Below are 12567 nucleotides of genomic sequence, written 5' to 3'. Positions count from 1 at the left end.
AATACAGCCGATTGTAGTTTATTTTTTCCTAGTTTATTTCTGATGTCCTTGTGGAAGATAAAATGCATAGAAAAATAAAGGCTTTCCCCTTCCTAGCAAAGATCTGTTCCTCCTTTGTAAGTGAATTACATTTACTTCAATATTATAAAAAGCTATTTAAACTGGCTTTGGCATTTATGCACAACATACCATTGATGCATTGGCAAAAAAGTGAGTGTAATTAATTGGTTCAAATTCTTCCTTTTTCTTTCTGTTGGCAGCTCTCATACCTAATGACAAGCTACTATTTCCTATTACCTTACGGCACAGTGTGTGAAAAGAGAAAGAAAGATGGGGATGTTTTTAAAAAGGATAAAATGTTGGCCATCAGACAACAATGATTTTTGTAGAATATGTCTTCCTGTAAACAACTTATCTTTCCTTCTCCACTGGAGCCTTGATGGCAGTGAAAGGGGAGTTGTAAGACACAAGCCTTTCATTCAACTTGATTTGTTTTAATTCATATGATTAGCCTGGCTGCTGTTTGTACCCTCCTGTGATTGCTTTTGCATCTGAAAAGAAAAGCAGCACACAAGATATCTGTCAGGAAAAACGGTGATGGGGAGCATCCATCTTTTCCGTTTTTTAATTTATAACGAAGTTGTCACTGGCACCAGGGACTACCTCTGTTGCCTCTGGATTATTCTTTCTACTCTGCACATGAATCGGGAAAGTATTATATCTATCCTAGCCATTCTCCTAAGAGAATATGCATTTGCAGGAGTAATCTTGGCTTTATGCTTTCAGATCTATTGGGATCCCCCCACCCCCTGCAAACAAGGAGATAATGAAAGCCTTCCCTTCCAATATATCTGTCTTCTGCAAAGTTACAATATATGTTGTTACCCCTTTTCCAAGATCTTCCAAGCCTTCTTTTTGCTTCTGCTCTTTAGGTGCTTCTGGGAGAAGTGTATCTGCCAGGAATCAATTATTGATCCCTCCTTTAAAAGTTCTTCTTCTTATCAATTTTATAGAATGAACTTCCAGCCAGTCCAAATTTGACACTAATGTTATGTTCAACTGTTCAAGGAAGCCTGTTTCTTTTGTCTGAGTTAGAAGGTTAGTTAGATACAGTAGTTGCACCTGACCTCTGGTGATGGACAAATGTTACTATCTCAGTTTGCTGCAATTTCAGGATCCCAAGGATCTCTTCAGTTCCAACCATCCAACCATCCCTTGTCGTCTGCTTCTCAACATGGCCAAGTATAGTTCTTCACCCATCATCTGGTTATTATCCAGTTGCATCACAAACCAAAAATGGGTGACTCTACTTGCTGATTGTTGCTAGAAGAGAGCAATACACTTTTGTTTGGTTGGATCAATTAGGTCTTCTTTCTGGTATTCTTAATCACCTTCCCAAACTGCTAATTCGAGAGTACCTATCTTTTATCTTGTTTTTTTCAATTTCCAATTTTTGCAGCTACCCCAGAGGAGAAAAAAAGGTGCTCTAACTATTTTGACCTTTACTGTCATAGAACTGTCCTTATAATTTATATTTTTGACTAAGTGCGTCATTGACTTCTTTAATTGCCTCTTTACTTGTTCAGCACACTTATCTATTTTGGAGCCCAAGTAAACAGAATTATCTACCTCTTTCTCTTTGCTGTCAACTGTTAGCTCTAAGCATTCTTGAACATTATTTTTGTTGTCTTAACATTTCATGCTAAGCCGGATTTTTCAATTTGCATTTTTTTACTTTCACAATGAGCTCTTAAGAATTTATCTTTATTTTCACCTAACAAAGTGGTGGGATCTGCATGTCTCAGAGTATTAATAGATTGACCTCTAATTTTGATTCCAGTTTTTAACTCTGCCATTTGTACAAGATATTGGTTGCATACAGTAAATTAAATACTACTGTTGGTTGGGCCATGACTTTTCTGACATAGCTGCACTGCAGCTTTAGGAAGGTGGTATTGTCTATTTCTGTTTGTATCAGGAGATGGATAGCAGCTACTGTAGGTAGAAGATAGAGGCCCTGATGAAGGTCTCTGGTCTAAAAGAGAGCTAGGCAGAGAAGTTGGGGAAAGAATTCTTCTAAAAGCAGGAAGTGGGTCTAGGAGTTATTTTGTCACAGATAGAATAGGAGGGAGTTTTGTCATAAATTGTGACAAGCAAAGGTTAGCTTGAGTGGCATTGCCACCTTGCTGGTTGCATGAGTAGAGAGTGAGTAATTGGACCATGGATAGCAATAGATTTGTGAAGATATGGTAGATTTGGTAGTTCTGTCAAAAAGAGAACTCTGCATAGATAGGGAGGGTAGTCATACTCATGGAACACATGGAACAGCTTATTCTGCATCCCTTGCAATCTGGGTTCTAGATGTGATTTCTTCTGAGTAGCCAGAGCCAGAGACTGATAAAGACACTGATACTGAATGATACTGATTTGGCATAGGCATGAATTAAAGTTCAGACTTGTACTATGTCAGTAAGGAAGATGAAGTGCTCTTACTTTTTCTCCTTTATTGTATTGGTGGACTGTTGATGGCTTGCTGGAGACACCATAGAGGTCCCCCCCCCTTCCAGTCCCTTGAGGCTGTTGAGGTCTGCATGAGACGAGGCTAAAGTTGAAACCAAGTAAGAAGAATAGCAGTAGACTTATATACCGCTTCATAGGGCTTTCAGCCCTCTCTAAGCGGTTTACAGAGAGTCAGCATATTGCCCCCAACAATCTGGGTCCTCATTTTACCCACCTTGGAAGGATGGAAGGCTGAGTCAACCCAAATTACCCTTTGCTCACCAGGGTTCTCAATTTTCTCCAGTGTTACCTGTTGAAGAGGAGGCACTATATCATAGGAAGCAAATCTATATTTTGGAGATTGTTTTGGATTCACAATTACATTAGCTAATATTTGCATCAGATCATTATTTGGGATTATAATTGTCATCACTGTTCAATTTAATCAATATCTTATTGTGATGGAGAAAAATAGATGTAACAAACAAAATGTAGTATGATCCCCTTTCTCCCTGTTCCTTTGGAAGTGACCAAGGGGGAACCCAACTCCCCTCTTTACCTAAACTTATCAGATCCATAATGACCTTCCCTATCCCCAGTCAAAACTCCCTTCAATCCCATCTTAAACCAAGGAGGAGAAGCTTGTTCCCTTGCTCACTGTATAGCTAGGGGGCAGCACCCACAAGGGAATTGCAATATGGAGGAAAACCCGGTGTTCCATCCAGAATGAGGGATGTATATCAACATTCCATCTCCTTAACAATAGACTTCTCCAGATGTATTGTCAATCCTGAAAGGGCAGATTTGCTTAATAATAGAAATAACTCTACATACCCAGACCTACCTAGCTTCCCCCAAAGTTGCCAATCAATCAGGTCTGTAGGATTTCCCCATGCTGCCTATAACTCTCAACCATCATAGCAATCTTTGCTTTCTCTTTTTTGGGGTACTCTTTCTTGTGAAATTGGGGGCCAACAATTGGGGTGCGCTCTTCTGTTTTTCCAATTTTTCCATAAGAATATTTGTAATTATGACATGCTTTATTGTTTTTATTTTAAGTTGTACTGTGGAAGTGTACATTCTGTGGTATACTGTGGGTGTTTTCACTGTGATTCTGTAAGCCGCCACGAGCCTGCTTCAATTGGCAACAGCCTAATCCCTGAAATAAATAGATGAGCGCAGAAAATTGATGCTCACCAAATAGCTACTAATTTTAATACACATAACCATGTTATTTATTGGGTTTTAGCAGAATACATGCTTACCCAGCCTTTTTCTAAATCATCACACTCTATTCCTTTACATCATGTGGCTTCATGCCCTGAATGTAATCAAATACTTGTCTTATTTAAAGTGGACATTTTTAATTTACTTAAGTTCATTCCTAAAAGATCCAATTTTGTATGCTTAAAAGTTTTCCTTGATTCAAGTCTTTATGTTCCTGTTGTATGCGTACTCATAAAACAAGGAATTTATGTTCAATCTTGACATCATTCCTCACTTCCTTGAAGTTTTGGTTTGGCCACATGAGGTCTAGGTTTATTTATGGAAGCCTGATGTTCTTCTCAAGAACTAGATGAATGCTTTCTACCAAGAGTAGGTGGTCTTATCATGAGGTACACAAATCTGTCTAAATGTTTTAGCCCCACCTGCAGTTTTGCTGGTCACCATAAAGAAGTGGGATGCTGTTATGCTCAAGCAACCAACAACCACTAATGAATATTTTTAGTCATCTAACAACAATCTAGTAATTATATCTATGTTATAAAAATCTTGCCTGTCTGACTGCATTCCCTTGGGAACAATCAGATAATGCTTCAAGGACCCTGGGGGAGCTCATGTTTGTGTCACTTCCTGCAGTGCAAAGGCTGTAAACTTGTTCTCCACTTAATACCTCTCTCCAGTCTAGCTGGAGATTCCACCACAGTTGCTACTGAATTTTTATAGTGTTAATTCTGGAGTTCATTCTCCTGGGTTTCTATGGAGATTCTCAGTCATCCATCCTCAGTCATGATTGTCCCAAAGGTGCTTCTTCAAAAGGCAACTGGGCTTTGTTTTTCCTTGAAGACTATTGCTATTTACCCAAGAAGCTTCTTCAGTTCTGTTAGAACTTGAGAGCTTCTTGGATGAGAAGCAAAGCATCTTCAAGGGATGCTGGACAAAGTCCAGTTGCCTTTTGAAATATCATATTTGGATTGGTTTCTCTGAAACCCCCAGAGCCATGTCTGTCCTGATGCTCTTAAAAGCTGGATCAGAGGTGGGTTCCTACTGGTTCGGAACGGTTTGGCCAAGTAGGTAGTAACTCAGCCAGCCGTGCCCCCAAACTGGTTCTCTCGGTGGTAACATAGGCGCTGCCATCTTGGTTTTTTGCTTATGCACATGCGCAGAAGCATTTTTAGTACTGCACATACATGCATAGCATGCATCAAGCACACGCAGCACGTCCCTGAGTGAACTGGAAGTAGCAGCAGCCAGGACCCACTCCTGAGCTGGATCTACTGGGTTGGTGGGGAATCTGCAAGATGGTGGCTGCAGCTTTACAATAGAATCCCTGGTCTTTTTGTATCTGCAGCACAATCACACATACATGCAAGCTCACAGATGTTCAACCCCCTCACCTGGACTCCCATAATTCTGTATTATCTTTAACCATTAACCAGTGGTGGGATGCTGCCACTTTAACAACCAGTTCGGTGAGTGCGCACTTTGTGTGCATGTGTGTTTTGTGTGTGTGCATGTGCAGCACTGAAAATGGAGCATTTAGAAGCACAGCTGCTTATCTTCCAAGTCAGCAATGGTAAGTAGAACAGTGAGGGGGGAGGGAGAGTCAGCTGTGCTGTGCAATTGAGATGAGCTAGAAAGCAGGAAATAAAGGACAGGATAGAGCAGGGATGGGTGGGCGGAGTTAGCTGGTCATTGGAGCTATTGGTTTGCCTGAACTGGTCTGAACTGGTAGCATCCACCCCTGCCATTAACCATCTCGCCTCATCTGACTTTATGGACAAAAGTAACCCTACCAGTAGCTCCTGCTAGCATTGCTGTCACAATAGTTGAATCTCTGAACCCTCCTATCCCGTCAAGGTGGGTTATGAGATGGGAGATAGATAAAGAAGGTTAATGGATTTTAGAGCATTGCTGGAGGCTGCTGGAACAGTTTGATAAAATTACTTTAGTTAAGGGAATAATAGGGTAACGGCTCACAGTGCCTTTTTTTTAATGGCTAGGAAATAACACCCCCCCCCCCCCCAATCTGGATACTATATTACTTCTGAAGATTGTATTTTTGGTTTTTGCAGCCTTGATTTTTGCTTTCAGAAGTCAACATATCGTCCTTTTTGCTTTTTATAGCAAATTGAATTACTCGGTAATAATTGCTGTGCTTAAAGTGCTTTTATTTTGATAATAATAAAATCATTTTTTTCTCTGGGTAAGAAGTAAAATGCCAGGAGCTCTATTTATTTTAAAACAAGGAAAAATACATTTAATAAAGGTTACATAAATGGAAGGCAATCAGTGTGCTGATTTCCAAAGGCTGCATTTACCAATGATTTACTGGGGAGAGGGGAGGTACCATAAACCTTTGGATAGTGTTTTTGCCCTTTAATCTCTCCCAAAACAAAGCAAACCCTGAAAAACTGGGACTGCCCCATCTGTGATGTCTCAGTTTTACTACCTAGCCACCTATGCTTTCTGACTATTGAAAATCTTAGGGAACAATTGGTGTTTTTTTTTTTTCTGGTGATCAGAAAAAAACCCATTCTACTGATATCTGGTGGCATAGTGGTTAGAATTCAGTATTGCAGGCTAACTCTGTCCACTGCCAGCAGTTCAATCCTGATCACCTTAAGGTTGACTCAGCCTTCCATCCTTCTGAAGTCAGTAAAACAAGGACTGTTGGGGGCAATATGCTGACTTTGTAAACTGCTTTGAGATGGCTGTAAAGCACTATGAGATGGTATATAAGTTTAAGTGTTATTGCTATCTTGTGTCATCTTTAGTTCCAGAGGGACTCTCCGTAAAGGATACACCAGGTCCCATGGCACATCTTGTTCTTTAAAGGTTGAGTCTTACTCCACAGTATATAAGTCTATATACAGTATATAAGTCTATGTAAGTCCCACAGTATATAAGTCTAAGTGCTATTGCTATCCATGATGATTGCAAATCAACATCAACAAGGCTGATACCGGTCTTTCAAAATGAAATCGACCTCGATAATGTCAGTTCAACTTTTATAAATATAAATTAAAGGTAAATTCTACTTTAAGTCAAACTCATCCCTTGGTGGGTTTATGGACACGTCTTAGTAGCCTGGCAATAGCAGGGAAGTTGTTTACATTGATTTTTTATGATTTTTTTTAAAAAAAATATGAATCCTGTGATTACACTGGGGATAAAGAGTAAGGCAAGTATCTCATCCAAACTACTCAGTCTCTGCTAACCTCCAGTCCCAGATCAAGTCAGCTGAATGTGTCATCTGCTCCTGCATTTCTGCTTAGATCATCTTAAGTATATGTTAAAAATGTTAACTAGCCATTTTCCCCCTTGTTCTGTTGCATTTACTTTCTCTCCCCTTTGAAATAACCTCCCGATTGCTGCTTTGCTGAATGGCAACATTAAAGCACAAACCAAGCGTGTTTTCTCCATTCAGGCTACTAATAGGGCCTATTGGGAAGGAGAGAGAGAGAGAGACCAAAGCTATACAGCTTTATCATTAAAATGGAAAGCCAAGAAAACAACAGCTGTTTTCCATCATCTGCTGTTTGTTTCCACCCTCTCCTTGACTGCTACCGTAATGCGTTTTGATAGATTCCTTTTGTGCTTTTTTTTTTTTAAAAAAAGGCCTGTACTAAACTATGTCATGGTTTCTCCAGTAGTGCACACGTACATTATGCGGCATTGCATTGCCATGTCGCTTATCTATTAGTGCAGTAGGTTATATTCCATTAGGCTGAGAGCCTCAGCCTTCTGCTGACATTAAAAAAGAGCGGCTCCTTGGAACAATTGCTCCTCTCGCAGGCCCAACCCCTACCTTCTCCTTGGCTATCAGAGAGTGACTTCCCTTGAACAGAACAAATGGGGAAAGATGCTCTCCAGAGGCACAAAGGAATGGTCTCAATACCCTGTAAAATTATGCAATATTAGCATTTCAAAGCCTTAGAATGCATCATCGCTAGCAAGATGCGAATGCTAGAGGAAGCCAAGTAGCCCAGGTGGAATTTGCTTATGTTTCATCCACACAAAACAGTAGCAGTTGTGCAGAGCTTGGAAAGAAGAATGAAATGTCAGGAGCAAAAAAGAGACCGAAGAAGGTGACTCTCATAAAACGCACACTGTAATTGCCTGTTTTCTGTTTATGTATTCCCTCTAGGAGTTCTAATTGGACTTTGTCTTCTAGTAACTCAACTCTGTTATTTTATGAGGCTGTTTGTTGAGGCAAAGGGCAGCCCCAGGCATCTTCTTCCAGAATTCTTAGAAAAAGCACATAGACTGCAAACTTAGATTCATACGGAATTCTTAAAACCTTGAATTTTGCCCCAGAACTCTTGTGGTTGTCTTTTTTTTTTAATGGAAAAAAAGGGAAAATATGAGATGTGTTGGGCAACTTAATTGTACTTTAAAATATAATTCAACCAAATGTAGTTTATGCTTAGGGTCTGCACTGTTTGCGGAAAGCTGGTGAGTAGCCAAATATGAATTTTGGACCCTAAAACCCTCTGAACCTTTAATTTAAAAACACCGAGTTTGTGGTTGGGTGCCAATCATCCACCACCTGTTCAGGTAGAAGCCAATAAAATGAAACAGGAAGGTGGAAAAAATGTACAGTGATAAAGCCACAGAACCACATTGTATGTTGAACATCTAAATAGATTACAGGGAAAGAGACAAGGACCTAATGTTTCTGCCTTCTAGGATGTTGGGTTCAACTTAGGTTGCAAACCAACCAACCAAACAACGAACAAGCCAGGAGTATCCCTTAGCATTCTACTGATCTGTTTGCAAATATTGACATTTCCTTTGTGATTTAGCTGTCTCAATACAGAAATCAATTACTGTACAGAACAGCTCTCTCCAACTTGGTCTGCCAAGCATACTGATAAACCACATTTTCTGCAATCACTGTCCTCTATTTGGGGATTTCTCTCAGGATCAGCGAGTTTACTTCAGCTCCTACACATGATCAACTGCATTACTAATGAGGAAAAAGCAAGATGGCCGTTTGTTTGCTCCTGTGAATAAGAATAAATCAGCAAAATAGGGTGATTCAATTTCATATCTCATTTCTTTCTTTCAAATATTTAGATCCCAGTTTCCTTACACAGGCTGAGGGATGAGGAAGGCTGTGGAAGGGATTAAAAACAATAACAACCCCAAAATGATAGTTGTGAGTGTGTGATCAAAAATCAGACCCTTACAATGTGCTGTAGTTCGCAAATAGACAACTCTTTGGCCTAAAGCAGCAGCAAGTTTCAACAGCTGGTTTTTTTTTATGGAAAGCCGGTGTATTAAACTTTCGGAGGGGTGTATGGAGTGTTTGGGGAGGGGTAGCATCTTTGGTGTAGGGGCATGTTGTGTCTTTTCAGGGCAGCTAATTTTAGGGCAGCTCATCCACCTTTGGTCCCCACTTGTCACTCACCTCTCACCTGTGGCTCCTAGTAGCTGTAGCATGTGGCCACACCCCAGGCAACAGCTTCGACAGGCTGACCAAACCAGGGTGAGAGTAGCCGGGGTGAGAGTAGATAGGGACTTGTCTATCCTGAGCATGTGAAGACAGATTCCTTTGGATTGAGCAGATGAAATCTACTAGAATAGGACAACAGTCATGAAGGCGGTCTCTGCAAGCAATGTGGTATGCTAAGAGCATGGCAAGACACAAAAGACACCCTGGTCAACCACTGCGCCCAGCCCATATCCAACTGTCTCTACTCTTGTCCTCTGATGGAGCAATGTGGAATCTGGGAAGAGAGAGTAAGGCTGACTCTGTGTACCTCTCCCTCACTTTAATCCAATTCATGTGCAAGTCTTGACATCCCCTTAATTAAATGTCTTTGAACAGGATGGACGAGCATCAAACTTTGGGAGACAGGAGGAGCTACAGCTTAGACAATGGCCAGCAAGTGATATCTTAAGCCATGGAAGGAAATGTGGGTGGAGAAAGCATCTCAGAAGTGACCCTTCCTAATTCTCTAGAAATTAAAGGCAAGGGAGAGAAGAAGTGCTGTCAGATTTGCCAGGTTGGGTTACTCTAACCTTACAACAAAGGTAGAATTAGTAGATATGAGAGACCACCCCAGTGGTGCTTTTTCAAAAGGCAACTAGTTTTTCTTTGAAGATATTTCACTTCTCTCATCCAAGAAGCTTCTTCAGCTTTGACTGGATGGTGGAGAATGTATGTATGTATGTATCTATCTATCTATCTATCTATCTATCTATCTATCTATCTATCTATCTATCTATCTAATCAAACATGTACAAGATAACCAGTATAGGTTATAAATATGAACAAAGGAAGTAAATACAGATAAATGGGGGCAGTAGGATAGGGATGGTAGGCAGGCTGGTGCGCTTATGCCCACCCCCTTTATGGACCTCTTAGGAATGGGGTGAGGTCCACGGTAGATAGTTTAAGGTTGAAGCTGTGTGGGTTTGAGGATGTAACAATGAAGTCAGGTAGAGCATTCCAGGTGTTGACCACTCTGTTGCTGAAGTTGTATTTTCTGCAATCAAGTTTGGAGTGGTTTACCTTGAGTTTGTATCATTTGCCTGTGTATTATTATGGCTGAAGCTGAAGAAGTCATTGACAGGCAAGATTTATATTCCTTATAGACAATTGCAAGGAGTATAAATTGTTCCATTGCACACCATCCAGTCAGAGCTGAAAAAGCTTCTTGAATAGAAGCGGAACGTCTTCAAAGAAAAACCAGAAAGTCCAGTTGCCTCTTGAAAAAGCATCTTTGGGGCAACCATGACCTGGATGACTGAGAATCTCCATAGATATTTACACATTTACACATGATGGCTCAGCTAGAAAGCTGACAGCCCGGGTTTGAAACCCGAGTGCCACATGACAGGATGAACTCCCATTATTTGCCCAGCTCCTGCCCACCTCACCACTTGAAAGCATGCAAATGTGAGTAGATAAATAGGTACCACCAAGAGCATTCCATGTGTCTCAGCATATAGTCATGCTGGCCACATGATTATGGAAATGTCTTTGGACAATGCTTTGTGAGTTGGACATGGAGTAGAGTACTCATGGCTTTGGTTTCTTGGCTGGACTATCTCATAGGGTTGTCAAATAGCAATCACGCTTAGATAGTTTCTCAGGCAGAAGTCATGAGGGTGTGTAGACTTACTTGTAAAGCTAACCAGGATCTATAATGGCCTCTTTCAGTAAAACACTGTAAAGTTGCCCTCTCTAGATCTTGCAGATCTTGAAGGGAGAGGAGAAACTAGTATAAGAAAGAGAGAAGAGGTATCATAAGAGAGGAGGGAGTCTAATACAGGGGAATCAAAGTTGCGACAACACATTGTTGTCACATGACATATTACAACTTTTCTCCCCTTCGCTAAACTGGGAATGGGTATGGCCAGTGTGTGATGCATCCAGCCCATGGGCCACGAGTTTGACACCCCTGATCTAATATCTCTGACGCAGCCCCCATCAGCTGTGCTCTAATTGGGTAAGGTCAATATTCTTTTATTGTGCATAATTAACTTAGAATTTAAGGCTTAGAACCTTTTGACTGGAATGGAATATCAAGGTTTGCTAATAGTTATACTGTGCATTATTGCATTGTTTTATTTTCTTGGAGTGCGTATTGTCAAGTTTTCATTTAATCGAAAATAAACACTGCTTCTGTTCTCTTATGACTCATGACTTTTCTTGTAGGGGTCTCAGCTAGCTCCCATTTCTAAGAAATAAGTAGAACCTAAAGTAAAGTTCTCACAAAAATATTGTACTCAAAACAATGGTTAGCTGTGTGGCTTTCCCACAGGACACTCTGTTTATAATCACCTCCCCTCCAAAGGTGAAGATTAAGAAGAATGTTGTCAATCCCTTTGAAATTGACAGTGTCACACATGAGAAACATATTAAAATGAGGTTTTTCAGTCATGTAGTGGGGATGCCAGCTTGACTTTTTCAATCTCTTTTTTTGGATGGCCCTGCCATCCAAAAAACAATTACAATTGTTAACAATTACATTTAAAAAAAAATGAAGTGCAATGAAATTCTCAAGGCATTAATGTAAATGCAAGGAATTGAATAGGAGCCAATAAGAACTTCAATTAACACCAATCAAGGAGATTTCACTGAAGCTACAAAAATTCAGAGGTCTTCCTAAAAATTAATCACCAGGTTCAAACAGTCATTGACTGTTATCCTGGGAGTGATGTTAAAATGATTTGAAGGGTTCACTTCAAGTTCTACAGTAATACTGATAGATTCACAAATATTCCTGGAGGTCTAACTGGTCAAAAGCCTCTTATGTGGAAGATCTCAGCAGTGGTGCAATAAATCTTGCTTGACATAAAGTCTGAGCTCCTAAGCTCAGTGATATTTCATCCTATGACTTACTCATCCACACTTTTTCCCCAGTTCAAAATCTGGCAAGCCCTGTTTGGTAAAATCTTGTAACTCCTGCAGAATCTATTAAGTAACTTCCAGATGACTTCCTGCAAACAAGTAATTATACATAGAATTAAATACCTATAAGTTAAGTCAAATTGTTCAGGAACAAATAGAGATGATTGTGTGTGTGTGTGTGTGTGTGTGTGTGTGTGTGTGTGTATGTGTATCCGAGGCTTTCACCAAATGTAATAAAAAAGAGAAATGAAGGTCAATTTCAGGAAAGCTACTCAGGTGAAATTTCTTTTGCATTTAAAACTGTTTTATTATATCACATGCTTTATATTTTGGAGAGAACTGTGGTAGGTGTCACATTCTTTTTTCTTCAGATCTCCAGACTAGATTGAGTTACAAACTGAGCGTGTAATGAAGCAATTAAAATAGCATGTCACCAACATAAAATACGTATATCGTGAGCATCCAATTACTTTTGCCAT

Source organism: Thamnophis elegans, chromosome 3, assembly GCF_009769535.1.
Source record: "Thamnophis elegans isolate rThaEle1 chromosome 3, rThaEle1.pri, whole genome shotgun sequence".
NCBI lineage: Eukaryota > Metazoa > Chordata > Lepidosauria > Squamata > Colubridae > Thamnophis > Thamnophis elegans.
This window is presented reverse-complemented; position numbering follows the sequence as displayed.